Source organism: Oreochromis aureus, linkage group 22 (assembly GCF_013358895.1).
Source record: "Oreochromis aureus strain Israel breed Guangdong linkage group 22, ZZ_aureus, whole genome shotgun sequence".
Taxonomy (NCBI): Eukaryota; Metazoa; Chordata; class Actinopteri; order Cichliformes; family Cichlidae; genus Oreochromis; species Oreochromis aureus.
Genome location: NC_052962.1, coordinates 6,674,014 through 6,694,492, shown reverse-complemented (window position 1 = coordinate 6,694,492; position 20,479 = coordinate 6,674,014). Strand labels below are relative to the sequence as shown.

At 41.0% G+C, this 20,479-nt stretch overlaps 1 protein-coding gene across 3 annotated transcripts in view; it reads right to left on the bottom strand.

The window, feature by feature from the left end:
* Positions 1–18,415, bottom strand: part of hivep3a (HIVEP zinc finger 3a) — a 52,286-nt gene extending 33,871 nt beyond the window's left edge. For 2 of the 3 annotated variants that reach the window (XM_031741696.2, XM_039605112.1), the window contains exons 1-2: positions 18,310–18,415; positions 17,829–17,941 (exon numbers count right to left, since the gene is read on the bottom strand). The gene's annotated coding sequence lies outside the window, so the exon portion shown is untranslated. Of the gene's footprint in view, positions 1–17,828; positions 17,942–18,219 lie in introns of all 3 variants that reach the window. The other variant, XM_031741694.2, reaches the window with a different exon arrangement.
* Between the last annotated feature and the right edge of the window lie 2,064 nt (positions 18,416–20,479).

Genomic DNA, 20,479 nt, shown 5'->3' with positions numbered 1-20,479 from the left:
TCATAAACTCATCACAATTTAACAATTTGAGGTTATAAGAAAGGGAAAATCTTCCATGCACATTTATAGAATTTGAACGGAGAAGTCACCCACTGTCGGTTTAAGGCACATTCATATTGGCTTCCGTTTTCTTTAGTTTTTTTAAATATGTATGATTTGAATATATCTATTGGGCAATGCAAAATTATATCCAACTTTTTTTCCAGACATTTTATAGAAGAAAAAGTATTTTAATAAAAATAAATTTAAGATTAGTTGCAGTTGTAAATGTGGAAATCTCACAAAAAAAGACTTTATACAGTGATAAATGATTAATTTTGTGCTTAGCCGAGTCCAACATGTTCATCAGTGGACAGAATTTGTTCTGCTGCCTTAAAGACAAAGGTTGCCATACATTCATAGTAGTGATTAGTCTACAGTACTTTCAGAATTTGGTGTTGGGACTGTTGACTATTTTAAGGTTCACAATAATAGATATCAGACTTTTATTTTCTGTTTCACAGTCATACCAGCTAAAATATTAATGTATGGTGGACAAGAGAGAAAACCAGGAGGGATTACACTATGTTACAGTTCTGATGGTGCTGAAAAACTCCACACATGGCACAATCCCCCCATTAAATTGAACATTATACAGTTTCCTGACTGCCTTCAGTCACATGGAAAATCATTTTAGAATGAGAAAGACGATGGACACAGATCCATCTCTTCACTTTACCAATTAAGCAAAACCAATTAAAACACATCGACACATATGTATGAAGCAAGATCATATTTGGATTGGTGAATTCTTGAAAAAGATCACCATACAGGGATGAAATTTCTTCAATGTTACACATTTTGTCAGAAGAACTTTACACATTTTCAGTACTGTAAGATTATCAAAACTGATTTAAGAAAAAAAAAAGATTGTTGAATGTTAAAGTAGACCTTGTTATAGATTTCTACATTAAATTCTATTAAGAGCAGCTTGGCTTTTAAAGAAGTGAATGTGGCTGAGGCAAAGGTGCCATAAAGATGTTTAAAACCAAATCATTCTGAGTATCAAAGCAGTGACAGCACACGGTGCATCAGTGCATGAAAAGAGCTAAATCAGGAAACTAATGGAAACCAGTGAATAGCTGATAACAACCGCATGCAAAGTCTTCACAGGGGAGTGAACGCGTGCAGCAGGCAGCAACTCTGTGCGATGTGATATAACTCAGATGGATCAATACTAACACAGTAGAGCCTGGTGCATCTGGCTAGGTTGTCTGCTGGGTTAAGCAGGATATGGAACACAAAAGTACATCCTAGCCTGTTTTTATTTCAAGTCTAAATAAATAAATAAGTGAATAAATAATTTGCTGACCTTTTGTGCATCCAGCTCATTAAGGCGCAGTTCATTTCAAAAACAGCATGCCAATTTTTGGAGAAAGCACAGCTCAGATCAAACCAATCCAAATACAATGAGCTTTTTTTTCTTCCTCAAACTGGGCAGTAAATGCAAACCAATCTGCCTGGATCTCAAGGTGACGTAATGCAGAGAGAGAGCAGCCATATGTGCTCTTATTTCACCAACAGTGAATCAACAGACAGGGCTGAGGCAACCTGCCAAAGAGCCTGCTTGTTCAGGAATCTATACTGTCCACACACAGAGTGGCGCGAGAAACTGCTGTTACTGTAGGCAGCAGTAACAACTGACGAACACTTCTGAATTAAAGCAATAACTGGGACGTGGCCACGAACGATCTCGAGGTCTACCTGTGGGTACCAGCTGAGTCAGCAGTAGCTGTGTGAAACCATGCTATCTACCAGTGCTGCAGGATCAGAGATAAGAGTAATACTGAGGAACAAATCCACCGACACAACTGAAGCGACATAACACAGAAGCTACTACCATGGAGATCTCAGAAAATCACAGCCTTTAACAACAATGACATGTCAACAGGAGCATGCAGAGCAGAGGGAGACAGTGTGATGCAATCCTAAATACCATACACACACACAATGCAGCATGTATCCACTTTAAGGCTGCTAGAATCAATATTTTTAAACGATTAATGAATCAGGTGGCAGTGTAATGAGTTAGATGTCACAAACCCACAGAGAGTTACTCTCCACCTTGGCTTCATAAAGCAGTTGAGCATCTTTCACATCACTGTTTTGGTGTTGTGGTGATTTTGACACTTTACAGTTTTGGTCCTCTCTCAATGAAAAGGCTCTGATAGCTGTGACTTACCTGCAGGCCCCTGAACAACAGACAAAGTTCCCAACTGAGGATCTAGATTTGTAAAAGACCGATACACAAATAAGAGAATGACTATTGGACTTAAAAGTTATTACATCTCACACCAGTGACGTCATTTTCAAAACATTTGATTTTGTAGCCAGATGAAACAAGGAAAGAAAAAACAAAAGACGAATGATACGCAAGCTCCAGAGCTGAAAAATTAAGCCGAAGTGGAAGTGGTAAAAACTGGAGTTCCTAAAATGGCCACTTGAGGCTGCATCCAAAAGCAAATCAATACCCAAAATGGGTATTGATTTGGATAATGGGTATTACAGGCTGGCACAAAAATGGTTTTGGTCTCATTGGTCCCCCCTCATAACAACTAGATAAAGGTGGGGTTTTTGTTTTGTTTTTTTAAATATATCACAGTGGGCTTGATGCTGTTAAGGCCATTGGCATGTCGTGACTTTTACATAACAGCAAGCAGAGTCCATGACCACCATCGCACTTAACCAAAAAAAAAAAAAGAAGTAAAAACAGACCATCCTGCAGTCTTTAAAAACACCAATAAGACAAATTGAATTAGATTCAAAAAATACTGCTGACAACTCTTGTATCTTGCTGTGGTCTTCCTGGATGTCTTTACCCTTCTGCACTCGTTCCAAAAAAATCTTCTATAGTTATCATCAGAAGAGCTACTATCAACTGATGCTTGACTGGCATTCTGCTACTGATTGAGGCATAAGTTTAGAGGCACTGCCATTTTAAATAATAATAAATATACATACACAGTCAGCTGTATCCAATCCCTGTCTGCTTGGCCTCACTATCACTAATTTGAGGAATTGAACTGGACCTTTCCCCAATGTTTGTGCTGTTGTTGCCTTTTAGATCATTTAATGGAATTCTTTAACAAATACTTGCTGTGAAATGCAGGCCATCCAAAACATTTGTCATCCAGTTCTGGCAAGTGAAACTCTTTTTACTTATTTTTTGCAATAATTACCATGAATATATGTCTATGCATTGCATAGGTCATTGATACAACTAACACTCTTTGCACTTCACACTCTGGTCCAAATGTGGTCACCTTAGCAACAAAACACCACCTGACTATGAAGGCAGACAAAATGTTAAGGTTTAGGTTTCAAAACATGGAGCCCAAAAGCCAGTTTAGGAGGCCACGGTAAATACATCCATTAAAAAAAATAAATAAATAAAATACAGTCTATATTGCAGCTGGGAAAGGTGCTCCTTCTGTTCTGCTGTGAGCTGGAGGGCAACTCTAACCAACCTGCAACAGGTGGAAACTGTTCCACCTCTCTGCACTGAGCTTACTGAGGCTGCGGAGCAGAACTGCGACCGTCTACACCTGTACTCCAAGGTGGTAGAGTTGGGGCTAACTTTAGAAAGACTCGCAAGCCCCAGTTACACTAATCTGTTTATGTCTTGCAAAGCAGGCTGCTTGAAGAAAAAAAAAAAAAAAAAAAAAAACTTACACACAATAGTATGTATGGTACCTTGCAGCACACAGGAACACTTAACCTTGATGGATGAATTAAAAACTGCCAGTAAGGTGAATGTGGGTACATTTTGTGCTCTCTGTGTGTAGGTGATTTGTGAATGAGAACTGCAGCTGACAGGCCTTCTGCCTGACATGCTGCTCTCTCCTCAGGGGTCACAGAAACCAGAGGTTTCTCTCCACCTCAGAGAAACCCAAGCTGGGCCCATACGCTTGCCTCCGGGGTCAGTGATGGCATCCAACCCCCTCCAGAAGAGGGCTGCAGCTCGGCCGATGGCCTAACAGCTCGCAGAGAGAGCACACATGCTCCAATTCCCATACACAGCCACACACACACGCACTGCATGCATAACACCCGAGCATACGGCATTCACAAAGCACACTTGCACGCTTTTCTGCCAACATGTTTTCCTCTGCGTATACACACAAAGACACGCACACACACCCACACCCACACCCATACCCGCGCACCCACACAGGGTGAGTGTATCCTTTCATTAACAAGGATGAGAGTCAATTTCCGCTCCTGTCATGTTAGGCTGGCCGCTGGTGGGGAGGAAATCTGTTTGCTGATGGCAGTTTTGACATTCAAGCTAGCGTCTCTGTGGCTGGGGGAAGCCCTGTTTGTCCTGATTGATGATCAGGGCCAACAGAGGGTCTCCTACTGCATGACTACCTAGAATACTGTCACCCTCATCAACACATAGAAGTGTGTGTGTGTGTGTGTGTGTGTGTGTGTGTGTGTGTGTGTGTACACATCCTTGCACATGTCAGTGCTACATAATACATATGTGAGATTTATAAGTGAAGAATCTTATTTATTACTGCTGTAGTTGCTTAGAGTTAAGAAAAAAAAAAAAAAAAAAAAAAAAAAGGGATTTGTCAGGCCATGGAGTTTGATGATATATTACATTGGGAAGCGATCTGTTCCAGTGCAATTTCAGCATTATATACTGTAGCCAGTGTAGAGGATAGGAAACAGTCATTTCCTATTTCAAACTTGAACTGCAGTGGCTAGCCAGAAGCAAGTAGTTACAGTCTTGTTACTTAAAAATACACACTAAAACCAAGTCATTGGTGATAATTTAAGTCAACAAAACAGTGTAAAACCACCAACAAAAAGCTTGAGACATAATAGTATGATGCAATGTATAAATATAAAATGTATATACATTTCTTCGTAAGTGGTGTGTTTGGTGTTGGTTGAGAGTTCTACAATCACAGCGTAAGGGTGGGAGAAAAAAATCGAAAAGCATAGTACTGCAGTGTTTGGATGGCAATATTGTATTGATGGCGAGACACCAAATATCGATATTTTATTAAATAAAAGGTTTTCCAAGACCATTGGAATACTGTGAAAAGAGAGCTCATCTCGTAGCACTGAGATAACTTACATGAAATCAGCACGACCGAAAAAACAACCCTACACTGGACATAGCTGACAATGTGAATTCAGAGCAACCAAATGGCGCTGTCACACAAGTGAAATTCTGTCTATGTAGACACAACAGATATGAGTTTCAACAATTTATCAATTTAAAATATTTTATATATATATATATATATATATATATATATATATATATATATATATATATATATATATCATTAAACAGACTGCCAATAACTATCAACTTGACCACATCCAATCACAGACTGATATCAGACTGACTCGGTCTTATATCAATATTTTGCAGCAGGTTTTAGTAAGAGTTTTGATACAGTTGAAAAGCTCATTTTGCAGTAAATTTGACATAAACCTATTGCACAGGATAACACAGATCTTGATAAAAGTTAACTTTCAAACTTCATAATTTGCAGTTACAAAAAAGATGATACATTGCAATATATTTTACTGCAATAGTCAGCAAGCATATCATAATATATCATTGTGGGGTGTCTGGGGATTTCCAGCTGTAGTGGTATGTCAGATGTCATCTTTCAAAATAATGGTAAAGAAAGAAAAAGATTTGGGTAATGTATCTAACAGTTTACAAGTTTATTTTGAAAAATAAATCTGGATCCCTATGGGTATAAGAACAGTTCACCCTGCCCGGGATAGGGTTACCGGGTCCCCGCCCTGGAGCCTGGCCCAAGGAGGCTGTCCGAGGGCCAGCGTCTGGTGGCTGTGCCTTAATCCATGGGGCCCAGCCGGGCACAGCCCGAAAAAGGGCCATGGATCCATCCTCCTGTAGGCCCACCACCTGCAGGAGGCACCGTAAAGGTCGGGTGCAATGTGTATAGGCAGACAGGAATGGAGGCCCTGGTGGACCGATGTCTGGTTACCAAGACTAGCATTTAGGACATGGAATGTTACCTCTTTGGTAGGGAAGGAGCCTGGGTTAGTGCGTGAGGTTGAGCGGTACCGGCGACATATAGTCAGGCTCACCTCACCGCACGTCTTGGGCTCTGGAACCAGTCTCCTGGAGAGGGGCTGGACTCTGTCTCAGTCTGGAGTTACCCACTCCAGCCCGCTGCCTCTCACCAAGGGTATCCTAGTATCCCATCGGCTTGGTGCCTGTACGTTGGGGATTCTCAAGGTGGACGAGAGGGTTTGTTCCTTGCACCTTTGGGTCGGGGAAGGTGTCCCGACTGTCGTTGACGCTTATGTGCCAAACAACAGTTTGGATTTCTTGGAGTCCCTGGGCGGGGTGCTTGAGGGTGCTCCACCCGGGGACTTCTTTGTGGGACTTTGGAGGCAGCTGATGGGTACCGACAGGCCAAGAGAAAGAGGAATGCGGCTTGGGCAGGGGCTGAGGCAAAAACTCGGGTGTGGGAAGAGATTGAAAGTCCTTTTTTTTTTTCCCCAGACTGCCTCGAAGAGATTCTGGCAAACCGTCAGGCGACTCAGGAGTTTTAAGCAGTGCTCTACTTACACTGTGTATAGCGCGGGTGGAGCGCTGCTGACGTCAACTGAACAACATTCAACTGACTCTACAATGCTGCGTGGAGATCAGGGGTGGTTCATCTTTAAGAAGAGTGACAGGAGGGTATGTTCCACCTATAGGGGAATCACACTCCTCAGCCTCCCTGGGAAAGTCTATGCCAGGGTGCTGGAAAGGAGAATCCGCCCATAACTTAAACCTTGGATACAGGAGGAACAATGTGGTTTTTGTCCTGGTCATGATACACTGGACCAGCTCTTTACACTCTCGAGGATACTTGAGGGTGCATGGGAGTTTGCCCAACCAGTCTGCATGTGTTTTGTGGAATTGGAGAAGCCATTTGACCGTGTCCCTCCGAGTGTCCTGTGGGAGGTGCTTCAGGAGTATGGGGTGTCTGGTCCATTTAATCCTTATAAACCATTGCAAGAGCTTGGTCCGCATAGCCGGCAATAAATCAGACTAATTTCCGGTGGGTGATGGACTTTACCAGGACTGCCCTTTGTCACCAATTCTGTTCATAATTTTCATGGACAGAATTTCTAGGTGTAGCAAAGTGGCAGGCGGCGTTCACTTGGGTGGTCTCAGAATCTCATCTCTGCTTTTCACAGATGATGTGGTTCTGTTGGCTTCATCGGGCAATGGCCTCCAGCTCACACTGAAATGGTTCGCAGCCAAGTGTGAAGCGGTGGAAATGAGAATCAGCACCTCCAAATCTGAGGCCATGGTCCTCAGCTGGAAAAAGGCGTCAGGGACGAGTTCCTACCCCAAGTGAAGGAGTTTAAGTATCTCGGGATCTTTTTCACAAGTGACAGGAGAAGGGAGTGGGAGATTGACAGACAGATTGGTGCTGTGGCTGCAGTTATGCAGACGCTGTACCAGTCTGCCGTGGTGAAGAGAGAGCTGAGTGTAAAAGTGAAGCTCTAAATTTACCGGTCGATCAATGTCCCTACCCTCACCTATGGTCACGAGCTGTGGGTAGTGACCAAAAGAACGAGGTCACAGATACAAGCAGCGGAAATTAGCTTCCTCCGAAGGGTGGCTGGCCTCTCCCTTAGAGATAGGGAAAGGAGTTCAGCCATCAAGGAGGGGCTCAGAGTAGAGTCGCTGTTCTTTCCACATAGAAAGGAGCCAGTTGAGGTGGTTCGGGCATCTGACAATGATGCCTCCTTTTTTAAAGTCTGGAGCTTAAAAAAACAAACAAACAAAAAAACAACAACAACTACGGATGGAAGCTGAAACTTTTAGAGGCAATGGACCCTTTTCAAAATCAGCAAATTTATTAATGTATTAAACAATTAAGCATAATAATCAATGAGAGAATGATAAGATGATAATGAATGATAATGATCAGCCATTCCCAAGATTTAGAGTGCTGCTGCCCAGTTTGAAATTGCGCAAATCACAACTCTGATTACCAAAAAACTCAGATGAAATATCTTTGTGGTTTACATCTCAAGTAACAAATATCCTTTTGCTATCTGCATGGTATTTGTTTATTAGTTGTGACTGCATTTTTTTTAAGTGAGCCTTAATATGTAATCCTTCTTTTCCATGGTAGTTTAAATGTTAGTTTAAAAAAAATAATAATAAAATAAAATACACAGCCCACTTGCAGCAAACTGGAATAAACAAAAATCACTCATCTAGTTAATATCGCTGGCAAAACCAGTAGATATGAATGGGTTTACAGGCTGTTCAGAGCTCTGCAAAATTCTGTGGACATGTAAGGAGCATTGGTTATTTCTCGCCAGTCAGTTTGAAACCAACCAACATTTTGCTACTTTTTCAATTCAACAAGGGTTTTTGTATGGCTGATCTTGTCAAGTGACCATGTGTGGGCTTTTGCTCCTAAACATTTGCACTCTAAGATGAGTTCAAACACCTATCATTACCGACAGAGTGTTTTACCAAAGTAAACCAAAGCAAATTGATGATGAATAATTAAAAAAAAAAAAATTAAACAAAGCCTAATGAATGCTTAGCAGGCATCTATTAATTCAATCATTTAGTTATTTTGCACCAAGCACAACAGTGCTTAATATTGTAAGGTAAGGATCGGTCAATAATACAGAGAAAACCCCAACGAGCAAGCTTTTGGCAACAGTGGGAAGGAAAAACTCCCTTTTAACAAAAGAAACCTCCAGCAGAAAAAGCTTCAGCAAGGGGCCACCATCTGCCTCGACTGGTTGGGGGTGAGTGTCTCTCATCCCCAACCAGTCGAGGAAACACTGTGGAAGAGAGTCAGAGTTTCAGTCGTGTAACTTATTGACAAATAGATGCAATGCTTACATGATTAACATACTATTTAAATTATTTTTTCATTTAAACTCAAAAAGGTCCAGCCTGATGAAGAAGTCTACACTTGTTTAAATACATTTTGACTTCTTAACCTGGAACACTTCACCTGCTACCAAGGACACTAGTGAACGGCACCTGAGTGACAAGGTGCCCATTGGTGACTCCCTTAAGAACAGGAAGCATGAATATCAATGTTGTCCTTGCTGGCTTCACTGCCCTTGCTGAACAGAGGAACCTGTGAAAAGCACGTAGCAAAAACTGTGCCATTTTATAACACAGCAGCACAACGTGGGACTTCATAACACCCACGGAGACTCTGCATGCTGCATAAATGTTTACCATACCACCACTGTACGTGTTAAGAACTGGGTGCCTTGCCTTTTGAGCTCCACTCAACATGTTCTCTCCCTCTCCCTCTCTCGTGGCAAAGACAGTGAAAGCTATTTGGGCTTAGTGCCTATCAATGCCACAGTGAGGCCATTATGCTCCTGCTTGAACATCAGGCCCGATAGGAGTGACGCTAATCTACAGGGATCCATTACAAACTAACAGGAATTACAGCATAATGGTGATAATGATGGTTTTGTTTATGCTTGATACACTGGCAGACATCAGGAGCTTGGTAAGTTGTTCTGGATAAAAGTGCATTACAGCTGTAGTCAACAATACTGTTCCTGAACATATGTTTCCACTTCATTGCTTGTCATCACTTAATAATATGACAATAATAAGTGAACCTACAGCTACTTCCCACGATGCTTCTCTAATGGCTGTTTTAGACATGCTGGTCCTTCTGTCTTCTGTGAGGTACAGAATGTATATATACACACACACACACACACACACACACACACACACACACACACACACACACACACACACACTACCTTTAGGCAATATAGATGACTCAAACACAAGACAACTCAAATAGAGTATCCAAGAAAATGAACTTATCAGCAGATCATCTCTAGGAAATGAAAACTGAACCAACAGGGCTGAAACATACAGTAATATTTCAATGAACCATGTAGGGCTGTATTTTAAATCAATATTTTTTATACTTTTTTCCAACATTTTTTTTCTGTACTCTCAGGAAAAAAAATGTTCAACATAATTTTTGAGTTCATTGTGATGTGAGTATACAAATCTTTTTTTAAATCAATATATGATGGCAAATCTTCCAATGTGAGATGAGGTCTTTTGACTTTGAAAACAACTCCACTGTATAATCCTGGTTCATTTCAGTTTAATCATTCTAAAGAAACAAACAAACAAACAAACAAACAAAAAACTGAGTGTGTAGAACTGTTTGAGCTATCATAGAGCAAAAGGAAGGTTACACTCTGGAAAATCTTTCTCGGGGCTAACACAGAGAAACTGCCAATTCAATGTCTCTGGATTGTGAGAAGAGGCTGGAGTACCCAGAGACAACTGGATTCAAGCAGTGAACCTTTCTTGCTGTGAGGTAACAGGTCACTGTGCCACCCCAATGTGCAGTATTATTTGTTAATTTCTTTCAGAAATGCGCTCATCCTTTTACATGCTTTAATGCATGTACATGCATGAGTCATTACTTTTGAGCTTCACGTCACTACTTGCTAGTATCTCCTGACATGCCTTCATAGCCTGGTGATATCTAAAAGTAGAGCTGAGCGATATAAGATTTTTTCATATCACGATATGTTTTTTTCATTTCAGGCGATAACGATATATATCACGATATAAGCCAAATAACTATATTTGTAAGATTTAAATGTGCCGTTGCTCACAAGTAAAATGTGAAATAATCAGCAGCTTGTTTTGATTTAAATATTTATTTCCCATAATAAGTTCAACAGGGCAGATGTACTTAAGGAACATGAGACTTCAGTTTCAGATAAATAATAGGGGTGCAACGATACACAAAATTCACGGTTCGGTTCGGTTCGATACTTTGGTGTCATGGTTCGATATTTTTTCGATACAAAAAAAATGTTCATGCCTTTTTAATTTGTCATTTATTAAAATTATAAATATATATTTTAACTCAAAAGTACAGTTTTTCAATTTAATGTTGCTGAAACAACAAAATAATAAAAAAAATAAATAAATCTATCTGATCGAGAAATCACTCATCTTTGGAAAAGAGAGTTTATTACAGAGAAATGGCTCTTTCCAAAATAAAAGCTATACTATACGCTTCTTCTGGGGTATATTCTCAGCAGCATATTAAACATATCAGGTCCCCATAAGGAGAATCATGTGCTAACGGCTGTCTAAATGACTCGGGTAAAGTTTGTAGCATGCATGCTTGTTGTTTTTGTCTGCTTCCACTTGTCTTTGCACTAGGATGATGTCGGCGTAAATGTGCAGTCATATTCGTTGTGTTCCCACTAGTGCTGTCAGCGTTAATCTCGTTAAAATGACACTAAAGCCATAACGCAGCAAATCTCCGTTAACGAGTTACCACGGATCGCCCCGTGCGTGGGGCTGGATGGCGTCAACACATTAACAAGCTAACTGCGCTGACGCACTAGTTCCCACAAATTGAGCATTGCATGGCACAGCCGACATACCATTTTACTTTTGTCCATGACGCGCTTACCATCAGGGTCATGCTTCACATGAAAACCAAGATAGCTCCAAACGCCAGATCTGAATGAGGGTGGGGAAGGCTCAATTTCGGGTAGCGTTGAGGCAGTTTCCATGTTGCAACGAGCTTAGCTTCTGTCTTGCTAGCTTGCTCTGCGCTCAGTGGATCTGCACTCGACAGTGCAGCCTAGGCGGAGTAGTCGAACGCAGATCCACTGAACGCTCAACACAGACAGCATCGTCAGAAGAAAAGTTGATAAAATAAATAAAAAAATGTTGTATTGTTCGATACATATGCGTACCGAACCGAAAGCACTGTATCGAACGGTTCAATATCGATACGAGTATTGCTGCACCCCTAATAAATAAAGGCAAATATCGCAAACTACACAAAAGGCAGCCACTAAAGCGTTTAAGTTTCAAAATAGAACAAACAAAACAGACTACTAAATTGTCAATTCCACTTAGAAACAAAATATTAATTCTAAAAATAAATCTTAGTTTGTTTTACAGAAGAACAGACAAAATTGACTAACTTTTGTCAATATCAAATAAACTGAGAACTAAAAGGAAATTCTCAATCTCTCCTTGTTGTATAGCTTAGCTATTACCTCAATTAGCTGCTTGAATCCTTCATTTTCGACCATGTTTATTGGTAGCATGTCTTTAGCAAGACAGTAGGCTATGGCATTCGTTATGTCGCTATGTCTCTTAGCTTTTTTGTCATATGGTAAGACGCTGGAGAAAGCCAACTCAATTGACTGTTGTTGCTTCGCAGGGATTCTCCTGGTTGTTTTTGATGACGAATTAGTGCTTTCAGTCTACGGAACTTCTCTGGCCCTTCCTTTCAACAATCTCTCCGGCATTGGAACCGTCATCTGTGTTCTCTTCGGTAACCTGGTCACCCAAGCTCTCGGTTGATTTTTCTCTAGCGGGCAAACTCATTTTCTCCATTAACCGGCCGGCACGGCGGCTGGCTGCTTCCCAAACAAATACACATGTGCGGCTTGGCACTTGTGCTATACGTAACAAGTCACGTGACGTGACACTGCAGCTGTGATTGGTTCGGCTATGCGCTACTTAATTTGGATTGGCTGTTCTTTCTTTTTTTTAAGACAGGAAGAGAGAGAGATGAGGTCTATCGCAATAGTTTCATTTTTCTATCGAGAAAAAGTTATTTCGCAATACATATCGTTATCGTTCTATCGCCCAGCTCGATCTAAAAGTGTTTTTGGGGTTTTTTTGCTTTAAGTGGTAAAACCAAAAAAGTTTTGTCTTTTGACTTTACAAAATATGCAAGAAAATCATTAAAGTATTGTGCTTTGAAGGGTATTAAAGCAGCTCCCTTTTCAGGGACAAATTCATCATCAGAGGCTGACACGCTTCTGTCATTCTCAGATACGTTTCTGGGTTTGTGTTGTTGTGTACAGCGATTGTGGGTTTGTGTCGCTGTATCATTGATCCAATGAGATTACTACCACCCCCCATCCATCCATCCATCCATCTTCTTCCGCTTATCTGGGGCTGCGTTGTCGGAGGCAGCAGTTTTAGCAGAGAAGCCCAGACCTCCCTCTTACCAGCCACTCCCTCCAGCTTGTCCAGAGGAACACCAAGGCGTTCCCAGGCCAGCTGCGAGATATAATCTCTCCAGGGTGTCCTCGGTCTGCCCCAGGGCCTCCTCCCGGTGAGACATGCCCGGAACACTTCACCCAGCAGGCATCCTTATCAGATGCCCGAACCACCTAAACTGGCTCCTTTCAATGTGGAGGAGCAGCAGCTCTACTCTGAGAGCCCCGCGGATGGCTGAACTTTTCACCCCATCAGTAAGGGAGAGGCCAGCCACCCTTCGGAGGAAGTCCATTTCTGCCACTTGTATCTGCGATCTCATTCTTTCGGTCACTACCCACAGCTTGTGACCATAGGTGAGGGTAGAGACGTAGATCGACCGGCACATTGCTTTTACACTCAGCTCTCTCTTCACCACGACAAACCAGTACAGCGTCCGCATCACTACAGCCGCAGCACCAATCTGTCTGTCGATCTCCCGCTCCATTCTCCCGTCACTCGTGAAAAAGACTCTGAGATACTTAAACTCCACTTGGGGCAGGAACTCGTCCCTGACCCGGAGCGGGCACTCCACCCTTTTCTTTTGTTTGTTTGTTGCTACTGCAGGAGAATTACACATTAAGGTAATGAATTATTCATAATCAAAGGTTTATTCAAGACCAAGAGTAAAATCTACTTTGTACAACTGGGAGAGGTGAACTGTCTCACACACACACACACACACACACACACACACACACACAGGCCGAGTTTCACCACTGAATTATAGGCTCAACAGGTGCTGCTCTCAGCTAGTTATCGGGTGTCCTGAGCACCATCAGGGCTCTCTGGAAATTGTAGTTAATCTGAAGTGTTCCTATTGATTTTTGTCAAAGCCGTTATTTTATCTTTTGAAATTCAAAATTAGGATTTGCAGTATTGATTACCGTATCCTTACTGAGCATGTGGGCGTTACCAAGAGCATGGCCTCCTAAACCATTAGAATTTATAACAGAGTTTACGGACATGAAAATTTGAACTTTTAAAAATGTGACATTACGATTTCTAAGCATATTCATATCTATTATACACTGTATTTACAGGAGTTGATCACATATGATTTTGTGTTATTAGGTAAAAAAATAAGAAAAAGGAAAAAAAGCATACAGACTAGTATTTGCTACATTTAAATTTTATTTAATTTGTGGTATGCCAACACATCAGACTCTTAAAGTGATCTCCTCCACATTTATGAAAGCATTATAGACTACTTTTCTATTTTTTAAAATCAGTCTACTGAGAAACTTTTTTTACATTTCATTTTATTCTAATTAATATAAAGATAGCAGAAAATAATTAGCGAACAGAAATTTTCTCTTACTAGAAAGTCAAATAACATCTAGGCAACACTGAACTCAAGTTTCATTTTGGAACTGTTTTCCAACCATGAATAGATGTAGAAATACTAAGTTATTCAACGGGTAACGTTTGCCAGGACACTGCTTCAGTAACGTTGAGGTCTAGGCTCTGAGGAGGCCAGTCCATGACTGAGTGTTCCACAATGTGCCTTGTAGACCATTTCTGATAAGGCTTTGGTGAACAGAGAGGTCATTTAGATACTGCTGTACTTTTTGCTACTTCTTTTGTCCTGCACTTGTCCAGATTCCTCAAATTTTTTTAAGAAGACACTGGACACCATGCCAAGATATGCCAAACTGTTATCTTTGTCATTTTCATGTGTTTTTCCAAAATGCTGCTAGTAACAAAGTGTGTAAATTGTTCATTATGTGTATACACTAAACAGGTTCAACCCTTTATAGCTTAACAAACAAACAAGAAAGCAAAAAAACAAACCAAAAAAAACCCCCAAAACAAAACAAAAAACAACAACACGCTCCCCAGAAAATGGTCAGATTCAGATACTGGACTGAAAATAAGTAAAACAGCAGCCAATTCTGTAAAGCCAGGAGAACAATTGCTTAAAGCCACCTTTAAAAAAAAAAAATTACAAAAAAATCTTCTCATTGGAAGGAGATATGAACTGACTCAAGACTGCACTTGAACAGAATTAACTAAATTAAATAAAACTAAATAATTTTGTGAACAACAAAGCAACAGATATAAAATAATAATTATTTTTCAATCATTTGTGTTATACCTTAATGAATTATCTGCTGATCCCTTGAGAAGTAAACGTCAGAGGTGCAGGACGATCGACAAATGAAACAAGAACACCAGAACTCAGTCATTTTCCTCTGCTCCAGCACAACATGGATCTTAGGTTCCAAAGTCTACTTTAAGCCCTGATCATGACACACATTAAACTACATGAGATTAATGGGAATCCTTTCAAAAAGAGGCTTTAGTTAATATTTACAGCAACACAAACAGCTTTATGCTTCAAAATTATTAAGCTGTGCTTTCATTTATTTATCCTATAACTGACAGGAGCTACCTCTGTTCCTCTTGGGAGTGAGTGAGTGATTGATGCAGGCACGCAGCATCACAACTGACTGCTGGAAGACCCAGTGCTGCACTGTTGTGTCCCCTGCGCACCCTTCACAAGGTGAAGCACAGGGGGAAGAGAAGATTATAATAAACAACCACAGTCACAGCCCCAAGGCTTTGACATGAAGCCTTTCCAGGAAATGCCAAAAATCTGACCCTTTCACTACAAAGCGAGACATGACCATGTGAGACACATGGAGAGAAGCAGCCTTGGGTTCAGCGTGTTAAAAGGATAAGAATGTGCCGTGGGCTGGACTGTAAAAACGAAACTATGAAGCAAGCTGCTTTACCCAGCCTGACTCATGATGAGCATTAATTTATGACTGTGATCCATTAGTATTTCCTAGAAACATGTTTCACTTCAGCAGGAGCAGAAATACATGTTCACAATCAGGTTACAAAAGAAAACAACCAAAAACTGGACCCCAATTCAGTCATTTAGTAAAAGGGAATAACATGAAATGTTTGAAGGAACAATTGGATTTACATAATCAGTGACTATTTTTGCCCCCCCCCAAAAAAAAAAAAAAATACTGAACCAGTGCACTGTCCCAAGCTCCAGTTTACTTCCAGAAATGCTGTCTTGGAAGGATTAACTAACAACACTGTTGTTTTTGTAGCAAAGTCAGCAGCCACAGCTGTCCCCAGATGCCCTGGAATCCAGCATCATTTTTAGCTCTGAGCAGTACAATAAATCTTGCCCTTTTGTAGGTACACACCATTTTCATCTCAACTAGTAATTAGCAACTGGTGCTACAGAAATCCAAACATACAACACAGGGACAGTAAAGTTTATCCATTTGGCAACCACACTGACATACAAATCAAGCCCACCAATTTAAGCTCAGTTGTGATTATGTAACATTATCGGTGCTTTGATTTTGTTTGTTTGCTTTTCTTTTTTTTGGGGGGGGGGGTTCTTCTCACGCATGATGTCATATTGGATTCTTTGCCAAGCAGGTTATGCAGAAATGTCCGAGCAAGGGGAAGGCGTTATGCAGACAGCGCAGCGGGTAGCCTTTTTCCGTTGCGTGTAGCCAGAGTCCGTTCAGAAAATCTCGCATTTTACTCCATGTTGCTCACAACGGTATGACGAAAATCATTAAAAAAAAAAAAAATAAAATAAAATAATGGGGTGGAGAGGTGGAGGGGGGGGGGGGGATCCTGAACATACAGGGTTGTCTTTCTACACAAAAAATGGAAATAAAAGTGCTCGTAGGTGGATGCTACACTGACCACAAAAAAGTGAGAAAGAAACGTCGTGTTCTTGAGCATGCGCACTTTCAGAAGAATTAATAAATATTGAAGTGCCAGATTTTTTTGAATGGAGGCTAGTTTGCTACAAACGAGGCGCAGAGAGCTGCTGAAGCCCCGAGCAACATCACGCGCTGCCGACTCAAACACTGACTAATCAATAACAAGCCATGAGCAGTGATTCACACCTGTGTAAAAGAGCCAGTTGGGGGGCTTTTAAATGGAGTGACTGGGTGAAAGGAAATAGCTGTTGCGATTTAAGGCACTGAATACTCGCACAGCAGCGTTTTCAAGCCGCAGCCCTGCCACAACAAGGAAATACAGATTTGGCAAAACACCCAGGACACGCAGAGGCAGACCACTCCAATTTTTCCACATAATGCCACACACAGAGCCAAGGTGAGCTACTACGTTCAGTGTCAAGTTTACTGAAAAAAACCCCACCATCCACGTGATTTCAAAATAAAACGGCGTCGTAAAAAAAAAAAAAAAAACCCAAACATTTTCCTCCCGTGTTTTTTTTTTTCCCCAACCACAGCTCCGCGCTGTTCACTTCACACACAATTTTAACACCACTCAGCTGCTTTTAACCCCAGTTACCCACGTATTCTACGGTACAAGGCGTTTATTTAGGCTGAAATAAATGCACTTCCTGTCCCTTTATGTTCACTTCTGACCGACTTGCCGCAGCTCACCACCATCACCTCCTCCCTCTCGCAGACAATGAATGAAGCCAGTTTTGGGAATGGGCAAGCCCACCAGCAGCTCAGGTAGCCGCGTATATTTCTATCGTGCGAGCAGGAAACATTACAAACGCATGAAAGCGTCCTCCGACTGCTCTCCCCGTGCTAGTCACCATATGTTGACTATATTTTTATTTTACCATTCACAACAAATAGCGACAAGAAAAAACACGCTGGATTACAACTATTCAGCAACGGCGTGTACAATGCTACAAATTCACTAAAATAGCACAACAAATGGTAATATTTCAAACAACGCCCCCTTGACACCATATATGAGCTTACATTACCTGCAGGATGCTCAACTTCACTTCCCTGCGGTGCGTCCACGGCTTCACCAGCTGCGTTAAGTCAACCGAGGTTGTCCGAGAGGAGACAGGAAATGACCAGATTTGCGTTCAAACTAAAAGCGAAAACATGCATGCAATTAGTCTTGTGGCGTTGACGGGACGAAAATAAATCGTCGCTTATTTTATGTACAAACGATAGCTTTAACGTTTGTTTGAGAAAAAAAAAAAAAAGTCAACGGGCCTAGGTTAAAGCTTCACTCATGACAGCCAAATGTCACATTTAAAACCGGAAACGCCACATGCCATTCTAGCTAGCTTGTTACTAGCATAATTCAGTAACACCTCATACAGCACATCAGATAATAGTATTTATGCTAATTTATCGTAACACCTCCAGCTGCCGAATTCCGGCTCCCTAACCCGTGGACTCGGACAGAAGCTTTCTGTGTCACACCAGGCGGAGAAGAAGCGTAGTTGTTACCCGCTAACGTAATTAGTCCAGTCCAGATGCGGTAGTTGTAGCGGGACGAAGCGAATTCCCCCAAAAGTGTACGCTGTAATTGAGAAGGGTCTCTTGCTGTAATTTGCCATCACGCTAGCATCATTGCTGTCAATGTCCGGTAAATTAAAAATGAAGTATTTCCGGCCATTGCTTTTCAAACAAACAAGCACAAGAAAGCAAGAACAGCTTCAATTGCCTTCAGTCATAACATTTCTGAAGTGAAGCAAAAATTAAGGCAACACCAGTCATCTGAACATATAATCATTTGTAACTTATTAAGAAGTATATGTGGACCAGTAAAACAGGTTTTGCTAATAAATAGCAATAAAATCCGACCGTGCAGTTATTCTGGTGATCTAGTCGCTTAAGTTCCGCTTTGCGTGTTTATTATTAAGACGAGCTTAACTGAAGGCTACGTCATGCCACCGCTGGAGCGCGAGACACAAACCCAGGCGCGCTACCAGGAGACCCGTCGCCTTACAGTAATGTTACAGCCCAAGAATATTAGACAAACAAACTCCGTTCATGTTAAACTACTTAATTTCTTTCCTGACGCGTGAGAGTTTTATACATATATATATATATATATATGTGGCATAAATATTATATTCGTTATTGTGTGTTTGTTTGTTTTAAATCAAAGAATGTGGATTTTTTTCCGTTTTGAGTGGCTCGCACTGCATTTACAGCTCAAAATAAAACAAAATAGTGAAATGACAAAATAAGATTTAGAGAATCTAAACGGGTTGTCAGCAGAATGATCTCATTCTTAATGCAGTCTCATTAGCAGGAGAGTTGCAGTCATTAATTATGCAAAAACATATTTGACTTTATTGATTTGAATACGGAAATTTAATATGTGAAACTTTTAAACATGTTTTTACTCAAGGAGGGCTTCCTTTATCCTGATGTTTAGTCCTCACAAGCTTGGATCTGTGGTGAAAGTCCTACAATGAAGACTACTGGGGCTGCCTATTAAAATATGTCACAGGGCTCCAGGGCGGTATTTTTTGTTTATTTTCACATGGGTTGCCAGGTTCTTCAAACCCTCCAAAGACTAGGGGTGCAGTCACTGTTGACAATGGTGATGACGATGATGAGAAGGGTCTCCTAGGGAAATGCTGAGAATACCAAAGGACTACCGGGAGAGGAGAGCAGCGAGTCCCCAATGACAGCATGATCCTATAACTGGATTATGCAACTGATCAGCGCCTCATTCTGCATTATATAACAGCATTAGGTTGGCCTGCTGCTCATAGCTGAGCTGTGGATGTCACCCACATCAATATGGATCAATTCACAAAATCACAACTTTGACCATAAATTCTGCATTTTGTGGTTTTTAATGTGTGCAGACTGTATCAGCGCCAGTTATTGCGGCAAATTAACCTGTTTAGTGACCTATGTCAACAAAGCTGTTACCTGTCAGCCTTATGGGAACACTGGCTTAATGTTATTGTGTCATGTTGTGATTTTTTTTTTTTTTGGTTTGTTTTTTAACAAATTATGCTAAGAGCTTAAAATATCCATTTATTTTGCCCTAAATAAATGTTGTTTACATATGTGTTTTGGTATTATGTAACTATTAAAAACTTAACCTGCTATAGAATGGTGCAGTTTGCTCAAATTCTTTTTCACAAGAACTGGATTGATAATCAGTGGCAACAGATCTTATGGTGTGATGAATCGATATTTGAAATTTTTGGTTCCAAACCTTGTCAGTATGTGGCGAAGAGGTCAGGAGAGAGGTAGGACAGTGAGTGTATGTAGCAGGGAAAAAAGGAGGTAGGGTGTGAGTAACCCAGAGTGCAAGAAAATCTTATTTTTGTGTGGTTTGAAAAAAATTTAAAAATGAGAATAGTGAAGAGAAAATTTGCTGTCCAATCTCCAGGCAAAACTTTATAGGCCAGTCACTTGCTGCTCATCCCCAACAGATAACTTGAATAAACAGTTGTGTGTAAGCAGCTTGTTCAGGCTGATCTTGTGATGGGAAAACGCACATTCCCCCACCACTACTTGCCAAATGGTTGTGTTTGTGCTGGACAAGAGAATCCCGCATAGAAGGAACACAGTGAATAACATCGTCGCAGCACCATGTGATCAATGGAGAGCGAACCGTGAAGCATTTGGAAATGCCTGCCAGCCAGAG